The sequence below is a fragment of the Plecotus auritus genome, assembly GCF_963455305.1.
Source record: "Plecotus auritus genome assembly, chromosome: 5".
In the NCBI taxonomy this organism is placed as follows: Eukaryota; Metazoa; Chordata; class Mammalia; order Chiroptera; family Vespertilionidae; genus Plecotus; species Plecotus auritus.
The window spans coordinates 118,091,349-118,112,952 of NC_137776.1; the positions used below are offsets into that span (position 1 = coordinate 118,091,349).

General features: G+C 39.9%; 1 pseudogene across 1 annotated transcript in view; it reads left to right on the top strand.

Annotated features, from left to right (window-relative positions):
• The first annotated feature begins 13,990 nt into the window (after positions 1-13,990).
• The window catches only part of LOC308248305 (neurofilament light polypeptide-like), a 137,116-nt pseudogene continuing 129,502 nt past the window's right edge, over positions 13,991-21,604 (top strand). The window contains exon 1 of the transcript in view: positions 13,991-14,061. The product of the transcript in view is annotated as a neurofilament light polypeptide-like (transcript). The remainder of the gene's footprint in view (positions 14,062-21,604) is intronic.

The following is a 21,604-nucleotide window of genomic DNA, read 5'->3' on the forward strand; positions in this document are numbered from 1 at the left end:
TTTCTAACTTCTTTTAGATTAATTTGTATTTTTATTATTCTACTGCGTTGCCTTTGTTGGCTTGTTATCTATAACACTTTATTTTATTATTTTAATGGTTTATGTGGCGTTTATAATATACACCTTGATTTATAATAACTACCTTCAAGTGGTTTTATTCTACTTTATTTATATAAGAAATTTATAATATTTATACCTCCATTTCTCTCCTTTGAGTCTTTGTGCTATATTTGTCATATGATTTACCTTTACTTATCTTATAATACCTATGCTGCATTCTTAATGCATTCGTTTCCTCTTTCTGCTATAATAAATTACACAAAATGAGTGGCTTAAAACAAAAACAAATTTTTCTTACATTTCTGTAAGTCAGAAGGCTGACGACTCGGGTCTCACTGGGCTGAGCAATTACCGTCATATTTGAGTTACATCCACAGAGTGAACAGACTACTTAGGAAAGGAAAACAGATTATTTTAGTTTTGCTTAAATCTATTTTTTATACTTTATTTTTTACTTTTTCAGGTATTAATTTTAAAGTGAGAAATAATATATGCAACAAATATATGTACATATGTAGAAATAATTATTTGTCATTTTATTTTTTGGATTAAGGTAGAATAATATAGCATCATTTAATTTGAAAGTTCTTCAATTCAAACAATTATACAAATGAAAATGTGTCATTTTGTGGTACGTATAGATTTAAACATAATAATCTAATAATTTAAAAATGAAGCAAAGTGCAGTGTTTTTCAGGGGATGCCCTTATCCTGCTATGTACTTGTAGGTAGAAAGTTTTCCATTTTTTTTTTTCCTCTGGATTTTAATTAAAGAAAATTGACTTGTTATTCTATCTTAACTGAACTTAAAAGAATTTGGAAGCACCCTATGAATAACTGTTCACTTGAGAATTTCCAATATTTATCACAATGTTGACAGCTTACTTTTGAAACTAAAGAAATTCTCATTCACCTGAGTTCATGATATGGTATGATATAGCAATTGAACTTTGCAGAGAAATTATATTCTCAGCAATATGTAACATAGCTCTGCACTCCCCATTAGATAATATTTTAAAGTGACACTGAAATATATTGACTAAATAGAAACCATGAACTGTATATTCTGGATTGGGAGTTCGTTTGTCTAGTGCTGACTACCCCTTTGTTTAATAGAAATGGTTGATAATATTGAAAACTTAGAGAAAAATTAGGGGGAGAAAAAGGAGGAAAAGGAGAAGGAGGAGAATAAAAGAATGAAATAGGCTTGAGAGCCATGTCATTTCCCATCTTCGATCATATCGCTCCCCATTGTTGTTCTGTACCAGCTGATCACTTTAGACATCAATGCATTTGTTTCCTCTTTGTAAGTATATTCTACGTGGTGTCATTTGTATTCTCCTGAGGCAGACACAGAGCCTCTGCTCATTTCATCAAAGAACTATTTATGAGGCTGTAAAAAAGATGAGTTTCTCCAAATAGTCTCCAAATTAAACTTTTTAAAGTTTAATGTTGGCACACAAGAATAATTACAGTTATAAACCATTAAACATTTAGAAGAAATTTATAGGATTGGAGGGATGAAATTTACAGCTGTGGCCTAATACAATAAATTTCATCTGTAAAAGCAGAACCATAGAAACATTTCTATTCTGGACTCCAGAAAAAGAATGCTTTATTAGCATTACCCAAACATGGAAGCAGTGTGAACATTATTTATATAAAAATGAATATTTTTAAAGTTACAGTTAATTAACCTTACAAGCAAAGTCAATTACTTATTTTATTTTTTTTAGCATCAATATATAGAGCACACTAAACTCGTTTGTAATATTTGACCTTATATACTTTCCTTTACTACTTTACTAGAAGACAATTCAGTGCTTTAGAGTATTTTTATTTCTGCTGGGAGTTATTATACATTAATTATTACACTCTTGGGTGGTTAGTTGTTTTTTGCTGGGGATCTCTATGAAGTACAATCGTGTATAAAATAAAAAAAACTTACCCAAGCCCATGCTGAAAACTGCAGGTCAGTTTTTAGAGAGATTTATTTCTCTGGATTTCTAATATGCCTTCATAATACAGAATATATATATATATATATATAATTTTTTTACCATATTTGCTCTAACAAGGACTGCATTCTAATGGCCCAGTAGTAGAGATGTCAGGCAACCACTCCATTTTTGAGAGAGAATGTCTGGTCACCCAAACAGACTGGCTATTCAGCTCACAAATCACCAACTGCTTAGAGCTCAGTTCTTTCTGCCATGCAACTTTAGACAAAGACACCCATGCTTTTTGTTTGTTCAAGTCTTCTTTTGTAACCTTTAGTAACATTTAAGATTGTTCTTCCAAGAGACATTTTTTATTCATTACTAGGTATTTTCTATTTTTTTCCCTTTTTGCTTGTTTATATAAATTTGTTCCTTTAATTTTATTACTTCACTGGTGGTCTTTGCCCATCTTTTTATTGAATTATCATATCACTTGTAGTTTTAATTAATTCTTTTGTGTACTAAAGGTAAACAGTAATATCATCTACAATAAGAATAATTTTACTTCCTCCTATCTAATTTTCATGCCTCATATCTTTTATATACCTTTAGAAGACTTTTAAATGATTGGGATGATAAAGAAAGTCTTTATGTTGCTCCTTGATGATAAATCAAATTATCATTACAGAATATTTTTATGAGGAAGTGGTTTAATATGACTTTCAGAAAGTATCTTTCTTATCACTGAGTTTTAAAAATCTAAGTAGATAATCACATAATTTAAAAATGTTTGGCTTAATGTTGTAGTAAATTTTATTAATAGGGACATTAGAAAAAGGAATTCTTATATTCCTGGAATAAGCCCCACTTGATCATATTATTATTTTGATATATTTCTGGATTATTTGATAAAATTATATTAAAATATAAGAATATTTTATTCCTTTTAGGAATGATAACTAATGAGTCATGATAATGATACAAATGACAAAAAAAAAAACATTTGTTAAACATACATGGTAGATGAAACCTAATCAAATGATGGGTGGATTAGTTAACTGTATAGTCTATTTTTTTGTGCTTTTACAAAGCCTAAAACAACCATTAATATTAAATGAGTTTTTAGCAAGTGACTATCTTTATCACTCCACCTTTGAAACTAATAATATACTCATATGGTTTAAAAAATTGTCTGTTAGTATGGTGAATATGTTAATAAAGCATTACATTATTGTAATAAACCCTAGTAATACTTCTGGATTTGTGGAATGAGGAACTTAATGGCATTGTCCCCAACAACAAAAATCTAAGTGGAGGTAATTAAAGAAAAAAAAATAAAAAATTATAGTCTCTGCATATTGTCCTAAGGATATACAGTCAATAGAGAAACTTTAACTCAAGAAAGTTAACTAAGCCGTAGTGAGAATAGAGACAGTGTGGCATTTAAACCACAACCTGTTCCCATGCTACTCCCCAGCTATGCCAATGGAAACTCAGTGGCACAAAAGGAAGTTCCCTTTTCACCTAGGTCCCAGCCTATGCCTGTGATTTCACCATTAGGAAGAAGGTCACCAGTGTATTTTGTTCGCCCCAGCCCCACATTACAGAAACACTCTTATGGATGAACACTTGCAACAGGTCAAAAACAATAAAGACAGTCTCTTCAATAAATGTGTTGGGAAAATTGGACAGATACATGCAAAAAAATGAAACTAGACTACCAACTTACACCATACACAAAAATAAACTCAAAATGGATAAAGGACTTAAACATAAGACCGGAAACCATAAAAATATTAGAGGAATCCACAGGCAGCAAAATCTCAGACATATGCCGAAGCAATTTCTTTACCAATACTGCTCCTAGGGCAATGGAAACTAAAGAGAAAATAAACAAATGGGACTACATCAAAATAAAAAGCTTTTGTATAGCAAAAGAAATCCTCAACAAAACAACAAGAAAGCCCACTGCATGGGAGAACATATTTGCCAATGTTATCACTGATAAGGGTTTAATCTCCAACATTTACAGGGATCTCATATAACTTAACAAAAGGAAGATAAACAATCCAATCAAAAAATGGGCAATGGACCTACATAGATACTTTTTGAAAGAAGACAGAAGGAAGGCCAAGAGACATATGAAAACATGCTCAAAGTTACTAATCATCTGAGAGATGCAAATCAAAAGGACAATGTGGTAACCATCTCACACCTGTCAGAATGGCTATCATCAACAAGTCAACAAACGACAAGTGCTGGAGAGGGTGCAGAGAAAAAGGAATCCTCATGCACTGCTGGTGGGAATGCAGACTGGTGCAGCCACTGTGAAGAACAGTATGGCATTTCCTCAAAAAACTAAAAATGAAATTCCCATTTGACCCAGTGATCCCACTTCTAGGAATATATCCCAAGAAACTAGAAACACCAATCAGAAAGGATATATGCACCCCTATAGTCATAGCAGCACAATTTACCATAGCTAAGATTTGGAAACAGCCTAAGTGCCCATCAGCAGATGAGTGGATTAAAAAACTGTGGTACATCTACACAATGGAATAGTATGCTGTGGTAAAAAAGAAGGAATTCTTACCATTTGCAACATCATGATGGAACTGGAGAGCATTATGCTAAGTGAAATAAGCCAGTCAGAGGAAGATAAATATCACATGATCTCACTCATTTGTGGAATATAATGAACAACATAAACTGATGAACAAAAGCAGATCCAGAGACAGAGAAGCATTGATCAGACCATCAAACCTCAGAGGGAAGCATTGATCAGACCGTCAAACCTGGGAGGGTGGGGGTAAGGGGGAGAGATCAACCAAAGGACTTGTATGCATGCATATAAGCCTAACCAATGGATACAGACACCAGGGGGGTAAGGGCACAAGTGGGGGGTGGCGGGAGGGGGGGGCAATGGGGAGATAAGGACACATATGTAATACCTTAATCAATAAAGTAAAAAAAATTAAAAAAAGAATATCTTCATCAAGAAAAAAAAACACACACACACAAAAAAAACATAAAGATCTTGGAAAGAACAACTAAAAAGGTCTGGTATCTCCATAACAGTGATAGCAACAAAATAGACAATAGATAAGTCAGAAATTTAAGACAGAGCAATAGGGAAAGATACAAGGACCCACTTGACATCACACTCAACCCTAAGAAATGGAAAGACTGTGTACATTCACTAGGCTGCACTCAATCCCAGAACAATATGTAGAACATACCTGAAAACTATCCCCAGGTCACACAGCATCCACTAACAGAGGGCAGAAAACCATTTGCACAGGGGACTTAGTTGATCAAATGTTGGCTAAACATTAAGCTACTCTAACCAAGGGACAACTTCTAAGAAGTTTATTTATCCTATATAATAAACAGCTAATAGGCAAATTGTCCCCTCTGGAGTTTGACCAACCAGGAGTTCCACGGCTTTCTATGATGTGCACTGACCACCAGGGGGCGGTGCGGAATGAAGGAAGACCCCAGCTAGCAGCCGGCAGCCAGGGGAAGGAAGGCCCTGATCGGCCCTGATCACCAGCCAGGCCTAGGGACCCTACCCATGGACAAATTTTGTGCACCGGGCCTCTAGTTTAAAAATAAAATCACATGTACCCCTGGAAGCCAGAAATCTGTGTTTATATCTAAGGTTGTGTCCTCTCAGAAGTAACTAGAGTGGGAACTTCCAAGCTCATGGCTGAATGTTTGCCCAAAATAAACCATAATAGAGCTCACAAGCCATAAACATATGCAATGAAAAGAGAAGGGGGCTTAGGCTTAAACCACTCTCTTTTTTTTTTAAAATAAATCTTTATTCAGATTATTACAATTATTTCTCCTTTTTCCCCCCAAAGCTCCCCTCCACCCATTTCCCACCCCACCTTCTGCTCTTAACTCCCCCCACACTGTCCTCATCCATAGGTGTATGATTTTTATCCAGTCTCTTCATGAACCCCCCATACCCCTTTCCCCCTGAGAATTATCAGTCCACTCCCTTTCTATGCCCCTGATTCTATTATATTCACCAGATTATTCTGTCCCTCAGGTTTTTAATTCACTTGATTTTTAGGTTCACTTGTTGATAGATATGTATTTGTTGTTCATAATTTTTATCTTTACTTTTTTTTTTCTTCCTCTTCTTTAAGAATACCTTTCAGCATTTCATATAATACTGGTTTGGTGGTGATGAACTCCTTTAGCTTTTTCTTGTCTGTGAAACTCTTTATCTGCCCTTCAATTTTGAATGATAGCTTTGCTGGGTAGAGTAATCTTGGTTGTAGGTTCTTGCTATTCATCACTTTGAATATTTCTTGCCACTCCCGTCTGGCCTGCATAGTTTCTGTTGAAAAGTCAGCTGACAGTCGTATGGGTGCTCCCTTGTAGGTAACTAACTGTTTTTCTCTTGCTGCTTTTAATATTCTCTCTTTGTCTTTTGCTCTTGGCATTTTAATTCTGATGTGTCTTGGTGTGGTCCTCTTTGGATTCCTGTTTGGGGTTCTGTGCGCTTCCTGGACTTGTAAGTCTATTTCTTTCACCAGGTGGGGGAAGTTTTCGGTCATTATTTCTTCAAATAGGTTTTCAGTATCTTGTTCTCTCTCTTCTTCTGGCACCCCCATAATTCTGATGTTGGTACACTTGAAGTTGTCCCAGAGTCTTCTTACATTATCTTCAACTTTTTGGATTTTTTTTTTTTTGCTTTTTGCTTTTTCGGTTGAGTGTTTTTTGCTTCTTTGTAATTCAATTCTTTGACTTAATTTTTGTGTTCCTCTTGTCTGTTTTTGGGTCTCTGTATAATATTTTTTATTTCAGTCAGTGTATGTTTAATTTCTAGTTGGTCCTTTTTCATATCTTCGAGGGTCTCGTTATATTTATCGGCCTTTTCTAGGATATTCTTAAAAAGCCTTATAACCGTGGTTTTGAATTCTATATCCAGTCGTTTGTTTTCCTCCATTTCTTTCGTTTGTGATCTGATTCTTTGACGCCGCATTTTCACTGCTTCCCTGAGTTGGTAAGGTAGATTTGTGTGCTAGGTTTCCAATATGGCCCAGTGGGTCTGCCTCCCCAGTTAACCTGAGGTGGACACTCTTGGTGCACCCCTTTGTGGACTGTGTGTACAGCCTTGTTGCAATTAAGTCTTGATTGTTGTTGGTATCACTGGGAAGAATTGACCTCCAGGCCAGTTGGCTGTAAGGATCAGCTGTGTCTATGCTGGGAGAAGTTCGGTGCTGGAGACAGCCTTATAGGATTAGACTTGCCAAATTACAATAGCCTCTGTGGTCAGCTTGGATGGGGTAGAGTCTCAGTCTTGGCTTCCCGTCAGCCTTGCCCTTGCGCGCACGTGCGTGCCTTCAGACCTCTGCCTTCCCGGCTCCCGAGTCTCTGCCCGAGAGTCCAGACTCCCTCCACAAGAGCATGGGTCCCCAGGGGCTCGCCTGGAACTGGGGTTCACTGCAGTCAGAACTGGGGCTCAGTGCATTCAGGAGCCTCTGACTCCCTTCCACTAGGGAAAGCCTGTGGCAACCTCCGCAGCCTTTGTGCGCACTGGTGCGGGAGCGCTTACAGTTTTCTGCCTTCCCCAGCTCCCGAGTCTCCGCCCGAGAGTCCAGACTCCCCCCACAAGAGCGTGGGTCCCCAGGGGCTTGCCTGGAACTGGGGTTCACTGCAGTCAGAACTGGAGCTCAGTGCATTCAGGAGCCTCTGACTCCCTTCCTCTAGGGAAAGCCTGTGGCAACCTCCGCAGCCTTTGTGCGCACTGGCACGCACGCGCTTTCAGTCCTCCTCCTTCCCCGGCTCCCGAGTCTCCGCCCGAGAGTCCAGACTCCCCCCGTAAGAGCATGGGTCCCCAGGGGCTCGCCTGAAACTGGGGTTCAGTGCAGTCAGAACTGGGGTTCAGTGCGGTCGGGGGCTTCCTTCCCCCTTCCACCAGAGAAAGTCAGCCAGGCTTTCAGCTGCCCTTCCTCTCTGTGCACACAAAGACCCTTTGCCTTACCTCCAATTCTCTGTGAGCTTTTCTCTTTCCTTCTAGTTGTAGAATTTTCACTCAGCCAGCTTTCCTGTGGTTCTGGATTGTGTCCGTTCTGTCTTTTAGTTGTAGTTTTGAAATTGTTGTGCGAGGCAGCAGTTTAGGTGTTTACCTATGCCGCCATCTTGGTTTCTCCCTTAAACCACTTTTGATCAATAAGTGGTTTATGCTGACCAAGGGGAAACTCTTGATGTCAGGCTAAAATGTAAACAAGAAAAAACTGAGAGAAAAATAAATTTCACAGAATCAGTTCAACCATGTCACTAAAGAAATAGACAAATATCTAATCCAGCAACAAAAGCAAAAACTACTCCTTATATGTGATTGTGGGTGGGACTCAGTCTCACAACATATTATCTTAAGATTCAGTTTTCAACCAAAAATAAGGAGACACGCAAGGTTCTGAAAAGTGTACTTCATTCAAATGGGACAAAAGCATACAATAGAAACTTTTTTGGTGAGACCCAGATTTTGTACTTTGCAGACTTCCCAGCAGCAGATATTAATATATTCTAAGAACTAAAGTAAACCACATGTAAAGACTTAAGGGAAATCATAATGACAATATCTCAACAAACAGTAAATATCAATAATGAGATAGAAATTATAATGAAGAACTAAATGAAATTCTACAATTAATTAAAACAGAAAATAACTAAATGCTCAACAGTAGATTTGTGCAAACAAAACAAAGATTCAACCAACTCAAAGATAGATTAAAGAGATTATTAATCTAAAGAACAGAGATAAAAATAAATGAAGCAATATGGACAGAGCCTCAGAAAGATATGGGGAATCATGAAGAACACAAACATATGCATGATACCAAAAGAGAGGAAAGAGACAGACAGGCAGAAAATATATTTTAAGAAGTAATGGCTTAAAATATTCCAAATTTGATGAAAAATATTAATTTTCATTTCCAAAAATATAATTGACCCCAAATATGATAAGTACAAAGAGATCTGCACTCAGCTACATCACAGTTAAATGTTGAAAGCTGAAGAGAAAGAAAATAATTTGAAAGCAGAAAGAGAAAAACAACTCATTACATTTGGGGGAAACCTAGTAAGGTTAATCACTAACTTCTCATCAGAAACAATAGTGACCAGAAGGCGGTGAACAGCAAAGCTCAAGGTTCTGATGTTAAAAAAAAATCAACTGAGAATCTTTCAAAAACAAAAATAAAATAAAGATAATTTGTTGCTATCCATGTTTCACCAAATAATGAAAGAAAATTCTTCTGATGAAAATGAAATGATAATTTATTGCTATCTATGTTACAAAGGATAATAAAAGAAAAGTCTTCAGGCTGAAAGCAACTGACAGCAGACATAAATTCAAAGCAGCATGAGAGAACAAAGAGGGCTAACAAAAGAAACTATGTAGGTAGCTCTAAAGATCATTTGGCGACATATTTCTTCTCTGTTCTTTGAACTGATTAAAAATTAAATTAAAATATGTATATAATTGTGTTATTGGGCATATAATTTACAATATAATTTACGATAACAATACAAAGGAGGCAGGTGGAAATAAAGATGTATTGGAGCAAAAAAATGTAAAACCAGATGGTAACACAAATCTACAGGAAGAAGTGAAGAGAATCAAATGGGATGATGAAAATGTTCTATATTAGATTTTGGTAATGGTTGCTGAACTCTGTAACTTTGCTAAAATAAAATGAATTGTATGCCTTATGGAGAAAGTGTTGTTTGAGATATGCTATTAGTAGATAGAATTCTTGCAGAGAGAACATAATGCACAAGACATGAAATACTGCACTTCCCATGGAAGGATTTTCCTACTTATGTGGTGTGGCAAATGATGGCATTTGCAACCAGGATAAAAGCCAAGGTCAGACAATGAAAAGTTTTGTATTACATGCTACAACCCTAGGATTTTTTGTCTAATTGTATCTTAATTTGAAATGACAAAGTATATTGTTATAATAGGTCATCAGATATAAATATGCATTCATTAGTTCACTCAGCAATATTTATTTAGCATATCCTATCTAATAAAAGTGTAATATGCAAATTGACAATACCTCTGCCACACCCACAAGCAACACCCACCAGCCAGTCAGGAGTGAGTATGCAAATTAACCCAACCAAGATGGCTGCAGCCACAGAGCAAGCAGGAGACTTGACTTGCCCCTGGCGATGGAGGAAGCCAAGCTTCAGTAGCCCTGGCTGGTCCAGGCCTCCACTCAAGGCTACAAAGATTCAATTATAGAAGATCGATAAATCCCAACATAAATGGCTGTGGCCACGGAGTGAGCAGGAGGCTTGGCTCCGCTCAAGGCTACAAAGTTTCAATTGTAGAAGATAAATAAATCCCAGATACCAGGGCCTCTGCTTGGGTTGCCAGGGGGCATGGCTGGCCTGCAAACCACCACAGGCTCCTCGCCCAGGCCACCCCACGCCCCAAGGGAACCCCCACCCTGATCCGGGACACCCTTCAGGGCAAACCAGCTGGCCCCCACCCGTGCACCAGGCCTCTATTCTATCTAATAAAAGAGTAATATGCAAATTGACCATCACTCCAACACACAAGATGGCTGACCCCATGTGGTCAAAGATGGCCACCCCCATGTGGACACAAGATGGATGCCACAAGATGGCCGGCAGGGGAGGGCAGTTGTAGGTGATCAGGCCAGCAGAGGAGGGCAGTTAGGGATGACCAGGCCAGCAGAGGCGGGAAGTTGGGGGCGACCGGGCCTGCAGGGAAGGACAGTTGCGGGGGGACCCAGGCCTACAGGAGAGGGAAGTTAGGGGCAAACAGGCTGGCAGGGGAGCAGTTAGGTATCAATCAGGCTATCAGGGGAGTGGTTAGGGGGTGATCAGGCTGGCAGGCAGAAGCGGTTAGGGGCAAACAGGAAGGCAGGCAGGCGAGCAGTTGGGAGCTAGCATTCCTGGATTGTGAGAGGGATGTCCAACTGCCCGTTTAGGCCCGATCCTACCGGGGGTCCCAGATTGGAGAGGGTGCAGGGGTCCCAGATTGGAGAGGGTGCAGGCTGGGCTGAGGGACACATACCCCTGTGCACGAATTTCATGCACTGGGCCTCTAGTGTCAGATAAAAGCACTTTGCTTGGTGTTAGACCTTGCAAAGTTGCTCAGCTTGTCTGAGAGATTAAAGAAAAGCTAGTAACACTAAGGTTGCTACAACTGAGCCTTTAAAGAATGTCATTAGGTTGAATTGTGTATAGGTAACTCATAGTCATCAATGCTCAGACTAGCCCTCAATAGAGCATTGTTGAGCCATAGTATATGGATAAGAGATAAGAGATAAAACTGCAGCATTGAAAAAGAAATCCCATCTAACATGAACGTTGAGAATACTTCAGTCTTCCAGTAAGGAAAAAACAAAACAACAACAAAATAAAAACAAAGGGAGGAGGGAGATAAAAAGAGAAAAAAGGCAGATAAGTATATTTATTAAAAAAATAAAATCATATTCAGACTAATATTAAATAACCCTACATTACATGGGGGGGGGGTGGGTTTGTTTTTTAGAAGCTGTGGTCGATTCAGTTCTTAAGAAGCATCACATTAATGGACATTTTCAAAAATTACATATTTTCTTCTTATTCTGTTTGTGTATTGGATAATGTTTGAAATGGAAGAAGGAAGATGGCAGAAATTTGAAGTGGTTAGAAACAGAGAAAAATATAAAGATTTCTTTAGTAGAGAAGGCTCGTGCCATTTCTTCCTGCACAGGGTCTGTTGACTGCTGTAATCAAGTGAAGGAGCGCTGGTGATGGATGTCAGATGATTATAATTTCTATGTTGTTGTTCCAGCCATCACAAATCTGAAATATTTTCAGAAGACTGCAGCTGCAACTGATGCCATTTCTGAGCAATGATCATAACAATTTGCAAATATACATGGATTAGTGCGGTGCTAATGTGAGCCTTGGAAACCAGTACATTGTGCAGCTGTTCAGTTACAGTGGATTGATGTCCAGTTCTATTGGAATGGCTCCTGTGTGCCAAGATGAGGCCAACCCATGGCTTGCAGAACGGCACACATGTCAATTACAAATTAAATGCCTACCTGGAAAGTATGTTATCTCTTCTAACACACCAAAAGTCAAGAAATTGAAATTGAAGTTTCTATCTAGGGACCACCTTCCTACATCAGTTATTTTCATGAAACTCTAAATTGATTAGCCTATGGTTGAGTTAAACTAACAGTGATGATTAGGGCATTTTTAAAAATTATTTTTAAGCTGAAAAACTTCTGATAAAATGGTTTTCTATAAAATTTAATTTATACTCTGGAATAAAGCTTCACCTATGTAGTCTTTTAAGGCACATTTTCCCCCTGATAAAATTTGCAGAATGATTTTTGGCTCTTACTCATAGAAAAACAAAACAAAGACAAACACACAGGATAAATCCATTTCCTTCTCAATTATATTTTGTGTAAGTTTCTGACACTTTTAAAACAAAAAAAAATATGATCTTTAGGGAGAATAAAGTGATATACATTGATTTTTTAAGCCTCTTTTTTTTTAAATTGGTCCATTTTAAATGGTTTAAAATTAATTTGCTTTTCAGCATGTAAAGTACTTTCACTAAACAAACTAAATTATACAGACATACCACCTATGGGAGCATCAAAGGCTCTTTCCTTTGATGTTTCCTTTTGGTGGTATTCTAAATATTACCCATGAAGCAGGCACATACAGAAACAGAAGTACAGCTACTTTTCCTAATAATATCTTGTCAGTTAGTCTAAAAATGTTTGCTGACTTGCGGGATTCTTTCCCTTGGATGCTCATCAACATGAAAATAAGGTGAGGAATAACGTTTGTGTATTAGATATTTAGGTCCATATATGCATAACCCCTGGACACAGACAATGGGGTGATGAGGGCCTGGGGGGCGGGGGAGGACGGGAGCGGGCTAGAAGATGTTAATGAGGGAAAAAGGAGGACTTATGTAATAATTTCAACAGTAAATATTAAAAGAAAAAAAAAGATTAAAAAAAAAGAAATCTAGGTCCAAACTCAGTTGCCCCCAGGCTATCATGTGCATCAGAACTAGTGAGGCTGCTTCTAAAAAGTATTGGCCCTCACGCCATGATTCCCAGATTGAGGGAAGGGCAGAGAAGTCTATATTTCAATAGGCTTCTAGGTAATTCTTTGTCTTTTACCAAAGAACTACAGAATAAAAATGATCCATGGACATAGCCTTTAGTGTGGTGAAGGCCTGGGGTGGGGGGCAGGTGTCGTCTAGAAGGGGTCAATGGGGAGAAAAGCAGACATCTGTAATACTTTCAACAATAAAGATACTTTTTTTAAAAGTGCTATGGGGGATAAATGGAAGGAGACTTGGCTTGGGGTAATAAACTCACAATGATATATACATACAGATGATGTGTTATAGAATTGTAGCCCTGAAACCTATGTAATTATTAACCAATGTCACCCCAATACACCCTCTAGAAAAATAAAATGAAAGAAAGCAAATAAACAAACAAAATGCTGCACAAGACTCAAAACACAATTAAGTAATAGTTATTTCCTGCTATATGCATAAACAATGCTTGGGACTGTTAAAGATAAAACAGAGTCAGAAGTCATGGCTATTAATCCAAAGGAGCTAATGATATAGTTTGGGAAAATTAAAAATGCACAAGACAAAAACAATATAAAATGGGCAATTAAATAAACAGTATTTACTGAGGGATGTTAGTATTGAAGGAGATCAGTGAAGGCAAGAATTATCTGACAATGTGTCATAAAAATGATAAAATATAAGACTTGTTTAGTTCTTTAAAAGTGAGTGCCCATCAAAGAAAAACCCTGTGTTCTGGGAACAAATAAGAAAAGCTAAAGTCTATCTGAGATAAATTGGAGGAGTGGGTGGGAGAGCCAGCTGGAAGGGCTAAAAGCAGGGCAGGAGTAGATAAAAAGGAAACAGGAAGAACTGAGCTAAACGAAATATGAGGCTTAGGGAAAAAGAAGGCGGGAAACCAGAAAGTACCGGTGATATGGGCAACTCAGACCTTGAAAGGTGAGAAAATGAATGCCTAGAACCAGGTTTGTCAGAGCCTGCCCTATGGAAAGGACCTCGGCTTCTATAGACTAAAATTAAGATAAAGGAATTGAACTGTAAAAATGTGTGAACTGTATGGCATGTGTATTATATCTTAATAAATGTTATTTTTATAAAAAATAAAATAAAATAAAATGAGTGCCCATCAGCAGATTAATGGATAAAAAAGTTGTGGTAAGTTTACACAATGGAATACTACATGGCTGTAAAAAAGAAGGTACCATTTGTGCATGGATGGTCCTGGAGAGTATTATGCTAAGCAAAATAAGCCAGGCAGAGAAAGATAAATATCATGTGATCTCACTCATATGTGGAATCTAATGAACAAAATAAACTGATGAATAAAATAGATCCAGAGACATAGAAGCATCGAACACACTGAGGAATTTAAGAGGGAAGGTGGGGTTGGTGGTGGGAGATGTGAGAGGAGTGATTAATGGGGGAATTTATATGCATCTATGGATAACCCATGGACACAGACAATAGAGTGGTAAAGGCCTGGGAGAGACAGGTGCAAGGTGAAGGGGGTCAATGGCAAAAAAAAAAAAAAAGCAACAACAACAAAAAACCCCACCAAGGGAACATCTGTAATATTTTCAACAATAAAGATACATTTAAAAAAAAAAGAATTATTTGAATACTCAGAGATGAGTAGATAGGATCTTTTAGTCAAAGTTGTAGATTTTCGATCAATGGTGGTAGTATTAGGTTAGAATACTGTGTGCATTTTAAAGAGAACTGACAATAGAGTAAACTGTCTGACATCAGGTTTTGAAGAAAATTGAAAACCAGGACAACTAGCAGTTTCTGTAGTGATTACTATGAAACAGTATCTCTTGCATTGTCAGAATACTCAGAATGTTTTATGTGATGAAAGAGTGACTCATAAAACCTGAGCAAGCATGAATAAAACATTACTTTCTAAAATAAAAAAATGAGAATGTGGAAGAGTGATTATTGCTTACTTAATGATCAATTTTAATCTTAATACACCATGCAGAGCAGGACACTTCCTAACATATAAAAACCCTGGGTCCGTCACATCCACAACGACCGGAGGCTCGACCTAACGCCGAGGCTGCGTGTGCAGCAGGCTCTGGTGGGTGGAGACTTGTGGCAGTGGGGATGGGGGTGGGGGAGGCCGGTCTCAGCTCCTTGTGTGCTGAGGGCCTGGGAGGACCCCACCAACAGAGGTAGCCCCTCTGCCACACTTCCCTCCGTCCGACCAGCCCTGAGGTGCCCTCCCCGACCTGTTTCCTGCAAGGCCTGTGTGAAGATCCCACCCTCCGAGCATGCCTGGCTCCATAGGAGGCGGGCAGCACCACAGGCATCGCGGTGGGCAGCCTGACTCCCTGTATGCTGAAGGCCTAGGGGGACCCCACCGACAGAGATAGCACCAGCCCAGTGTCGAGGTCGCTGTGGTGGCGGCGGCCCCTCTAAGCTGGCCGCCCTAACTCTTGCCCTCACCCTTGCTGCTGGCTGATCCTGGTTGCAGCCTCCTGGCCCAGACGGTGCACGATTGCAGGGATAGCCACCGTGGCAGGCCAGATTGACGTGAAGGGCAGTTGGGGGCGAGATCAGGCTGGCAGGTGAGGGCAGTTGGGGGTGAGATCAGGCCTACAGGGGAGGGAAGTTGGGGGCAAGTTTAAGCTGGCAGGGGAGGGCACTTGGGGGCAAGTTCAGGCCTGCAGGGGAGGGCAGTTGGGGGCGATAAGCCAGCCAGGCAGAGAGGTTAGGGGGGATCAGGCAGGCAGGCAGAGGGGTTAGGAGCAATCAGGCAGTCAGGCAGAGACAGTTAGGGGCAATCAGGCAGGCAGGCAGGTGAGCAGTTAGGAGCTAGTGGTCCCAGATTGCGAGAGGGATGTCTGACTGCCGGTTTAGCCTAAACCGGCAGTCGGACATTCCCCAAGGGGTCCCCGATTGGAGATGGTACAGGATGGGCAGAGGGAACCCCCCCCCCCCATGCACGAATTTTGTGCACCGGGCCACTAGTGTATATATATATATATAAAAGCCTAAGACACTGAATGACCGAATAACCAATTGACTGGTTGCTATGGCACACACTAACCACCAGGGGGCAGATGGTCAACTCAGAAGTTGCCCCCTGGTTGTCAGTGCGTTCCCACCAGCCTGGCGGCAGCCACTCTCTCCCTCAGTAATCCTGCAGGTTCAATCTCCAGAGAACGGGCCAGGCACTGACGGACTGGTGTCACGGGCACGATCCTGACAGTGCTGCTGGCCTCCTTGAAGTTGGCGTCTGGCACCGTGGCCACTTCCCCTCCCTAGATGCTCCACAAGGAAGAAATGATATAAAAGCAGCTGCCAGGTAGCTCCCGACAACTAGCGCAAATGTCAGCAGGACAGATCCGGATCCCGGGCCGGCAAGGGCATCCCACCACCTGCCTGGAGGGCCAATTACGTCCAGGCCCACACCCCCACTTGCCTTGGGACACAGGGCTCATGGCTGGTGAGCACCGCTGTGGTGGCACAAGCCTCTCCTGATCAGGACTGACTGGGTGCGAGCCCGTAGAAGGCACCGTGAGTCCGAGTGGAAGCAGCAGGCAGGAGAGGCAGGCAGGAGTGGCAGATGACATTGGACTGCCAGTTTCATCCCAATCCCTGCAGGCCACACTGGGGGATTGGGATGAAATTTGTGCACTGGGCCTCTAGTATATTAATATTAAACTTAGAATTAGAAAAGGCCACATTTTCTAATCCACTTACTGCATTTTTCAAATGTAGTTTGGATGGTAGATGGCATAATACCCAATTATTTTCTCTAATACATTATATGTAATACCTTGAAAAAGACTAACAGTATGTATTGATGTCTACAGGGTGTTGAGTTTTGGTTACTTTATTTTAGAATATGTGATTAATTAAAAATATTAATTCAGATTTGTCTGAAAAACATTTCTGTAAGTATAAAATCAGTAATTATGAGGTTTCTCCTGTATTCAGTGATTTTGCTATGCAAATTTTATTGCTTAATTAGTGGTATATGTTTTTATTTGTACATTTGATGAGATCAGTGGTTCCTATAAATGCTAGATGTAAATAGAGATAATCAAGAACATAAATTATTTACCCTAAAACATTTAGATCACTTCTTCTTCAGTAAAAAAAAAATAATAATAAAAAATAATAAGGGTTGAAACTTGAGATGAGAGGCAGGTATGGGAGACTGGTTGTAGAAGACCTTTCTCTAAGAGAAAAATATCTCTCACTGATAAGAGAGCAGCAGGCTTAAAGTTTGAGAATTGAGGGGAGTTGAGGTTCTGTTATAACCACTAGGATTAATAGGAAATGAACCTGACTTGATTAAAAGATTTAAATTCACTTATACTTTGTGTGAAATACTACATGTCCTAAGGCCTCACTTAGAAATGCAAAGATAAATCAGACATGATCTCTTCATCTTCCAGCCTGACCACAGTGGTGAAAAGTTGAGTTAGAAATTATGGGTTTGCTGAAGAACCAATTACTATATCTATGTATTTTTTTCTTTATATAATGTTTAGTTACTTACAGTAATAGAGATAAAAAGTGTAGTGAAAATTCACATAGATTGGAAATTGATAGTTGGAAGGAAGTGGGAGAGAAACTACAGGGAAATAAAGGGACAAAGATCAGTGTGTGTGTAAATAGTAGTGATATGAGGTTATACTGGGAAAGACACAACCTCTACACCAATTTTCTTATTAGGAAAGGAGGGTCATTGGATTTTATAGGGTTATAATATGCATGAATTTAGACTGAAAGCATTTTGAAAGAAAGAAAATACTACTCATTATATAGTACTAGAGGCCCGGTGTACGAATTCGTGCACGGGTGGGGTCTGGCTGCCCCTGCAATGGGGGCTGATTGGGGCTGGGCTGGTGTGGGGAGGGGACATTGGAGTTTGGCCCACTGGCCCTGTCCCCAATTGCGGTATGGGGGGGCCAATCGGGGGTGGGGCCGGCTGGGGGGAGGGGCCACGGGTGCTTGCCAAGCCAGCCCCACTCCCGATCTGGGGGAGGGGGGGAAGAGGGAGGGCCAATCAGGGCCTCGATTGGGCCAGTTGGCCATCACAGTGCACGTCATAGCTACCAGTCATTCTGGTTGTTCTGTCATTCTGGTCGCTTGGCTTTTAAATATACACTGAGTGGCCAGATTATTATGACCACCCCAGCAGTACTTTGTTGGGCCACCTTTTGCCTTCAATACTGTGGCAGTTCTTGGCATTGACTCCACAAGATGTTGAAAGGTGATGCAAGGAATCTGACACCATGCCTGATGAAGAGCACTGTCCAGTTCTGTGATATTTGATGGTTGTGGAACCAGCTGCCTGATGGCTCTTTTTACTTCGTCCCACAAATGCTCAATTGGATTGAGATCTGGTGATTGTGGGGGCACCGAAGCAAGGTGAAGTCTCCCTCATGTTCTTGAAACCACTCCTGCATAATACAAGCACCATGGCATGGCACATTGTCTTGTTGGAAGAAGCCATCTCCATTGGGATACACCACCAACATGATAGGATGAACTTGATCAGCAACGATACTTAGGTATGTTGTGCTATTCAGACGTTGTTCCACATGAATTAAAGGGCCCAAATTATGCCAAGAAAACATGCCCCAAACCATAACACTGCCCCCATCAGCTTGAAGGGTTGTACTCATGCATGTGGGGTGCTTGCTTTCATGCTGTTTCTGCAAAATTCTCACTTTGCCATCTGCATGATGCAACTGGAAACGTGATTCATCGGACACATGACTTTTATCTAATGCTCGACTGTCCAATCCTTGTGTTCCTGTGCGAATTGGAGACGTTTTATCTTGGTAACTGCAGACAGCAAAGGTGTTCGAACAGGCCTTCGGCTTCCATATCCCATACGATGCAGTGTACAGCTAATTTGCCTACAAACATCAGGTGGTCATAATAATCTGGCCACTCAGTGTATATAGATATCATTTTTAAAAAATCTAAGGAGAAACATCTTCCTTGTTTTACATATTACAGTTTACATATTTTCTTAGGTAAATGATAAATTAATAAAAGTAATGATGGAAGATTTGATTTTTCCCAGTTTGTTGTATAATGTTCACAGTGTTGTGTGCAAATGTATAGTTATCCACAAACAGCTTTGGGTCTATGATGAGCAGTGGTTACCAGGCAATCAGATTTATTGACCTATGGAAAAATGGATAGTCTGAAGCTCTTATTAAGTGTACAGTAAATCTAGTAGCTGTGTAATGAACTCATAATTATGTAAGCAATAAAGGCATAATTATAAAATTATTAATATGTTAAAATTGTAAGAAATTTTCTGGCATTTAATTAACATTTACCAAGGCAGACTACAGCAAATTAAATATCAATTAATAAAAAAGTGACATTTATTTAGATACTCTTAGTTGTCACAATTATTAACTTGTTATCACTGGCTTTTAAAATTCCGATTAAGTGCCTAAATATTCCTTACAAATTTTATGTGTTAAAAATTGAATTATATTAGTGTCCTGTAATTTAAAATTGATTACACAGCATCTCTCATAATAAATCTCAATAATCTCTTTATTGTCAATCGATGCATAATTGACTAGTACGGGATTTTAAAGCCAAAGAAATTCTTCCACAGGAACTAAGCATTCTTAAAACTTCTCTTCTTCTTTAAAGTATACCAATCTTATAAACCTCAAATTAAAACACAACAAAAAAACACCATTGTATTAAACTTAAGGAAGTGTCTATGTTTAGCAGAAAACACTAAATGTAGCTCCTGTATAATTAGTCAAGAAATAAAATAATGCCATAGCCAGTTTGGCTCAGTGGATAGAGCATCAGCCTGTTGACTTAAGGGTCCTGGGTTCAACTCAATCAATGATTCTCTCTCATCATTGATGTTTCCATCTCTCTCTCCCTCTCCCTTACTCTCTGAAATCAATAAAAATATATGTTTTTAAAAGGTAATAAAATATTGCCACAATTTCAGGTGGTATCTGAATGACTCTACAATTAAAAGGCCTTCCTCGCCTCCCCATTCGATACAACCAACATTTGGATGGCAAAGGTAAATTAGTGCTATCTTCCTTTTTTGTACAGTTTTACCAATTGAATATGCATATTTTGTATTGCTTATTTAAAACTTAATATAAATGAAGTCTTGTATATTATTTTAACTCTAGCATTATTTATTCAAATTATACTTGGAATTTCAACTATTTTTATATATAAATACTAGAAACCCAGCACATAAAATGCGCGGCCCCGCTCACCCATGTGGCCTCGCCAAGCTTGCAGCCCTGCTTGCCCACACATGCCCTGCCCACCTGCCTGCCACCCCGCCACACTCACAATCCCACCCACCTGCGCACACAGCCCTCCCCCACCTGTGCCAGTCTTTGGTCATTACAGCATAAGGACTACAGGCCTTTTATAATATAGACTAGAAGCCCGGTGCATGAAATTCATGCACGGGGCGGGGGGTCCCTCAGCCCAGCCTGCACTCTCTCCAATCTGGGATCCCTCTCACAATCCAGGACTGCTGACTCCCAACTTCTCGCCTGCCTGCATTCCTGATTCCCCTAACCGCTTCTGCCTGCCAGCCTGATCACCCCCTAACCACTCCCCTGCCAGCCTGATTGATGCCTAACTGCTCCCTGCCAGTCTGTTTTCCCCTAACTGCCCTCCCCTGCAGGCCTGGTCACCCCTAACTTCCCTCCCCTGCAGGCCTGCTCCCCCCAATTACTCTCTCCTGCAGGCCTGGGTCCCTCCCAACTGCCTTTCCCTGCAGGCCTGGTCGCCCCCAACTTCCCTCCTCTGCTGGCTTGGTCACCCCTAACTGCCCTCCCCTGCAGGCTTGATTGCCCCCAACTGCCCTCCCTTGCAGGCCTGGTCCCTCCCAACTGCCCTCCCCTGCTGGCCTGATTGCCCACAACTGCCCTCCCTTGAAGGTCTGGTCCCTCCCAACTGCCATCCCCTGCTGGCCATCTTGTGGTGGCCATCTTGTGTCCACATGGGGGCAGCCATCTTTGACCACATGGGGGCAGCCAAGCCATCTTGTGTGTTGGAGTGACCGTCAATTTGTATATTACTCTTTTATTAGATAGGATATTTTGTTACATTTTTTTCATAGATACTTGATATTTTCTAATGCTGTAATAAATGACATCATTTTAAAACTTTTCAGTGAAATTTGTTCAATGCTCTTTGAATATACACACAATTTATTTACATTCTATTTTTGTGAATATTTTAATATTTTCTAGTCTTTGGTTATCATAAGTAATGCTTCTAGGAACATCTCTAAAGATTTGCATGCATTTCTGGAGTAAAAAGAAATTACTTTATGGTAATTGGTTCAGTAAATATATATTCCATGTTAGTAGATATTGCAGCACAATTTTACAAAGTGATTTTACTAAGTTACACTCCCAAGAAAAATGCATAGACATTTTCTTTGATCTACACCTTCAATAAATATTGGTACTGTATGTCACTTTTATGTAACCCATTC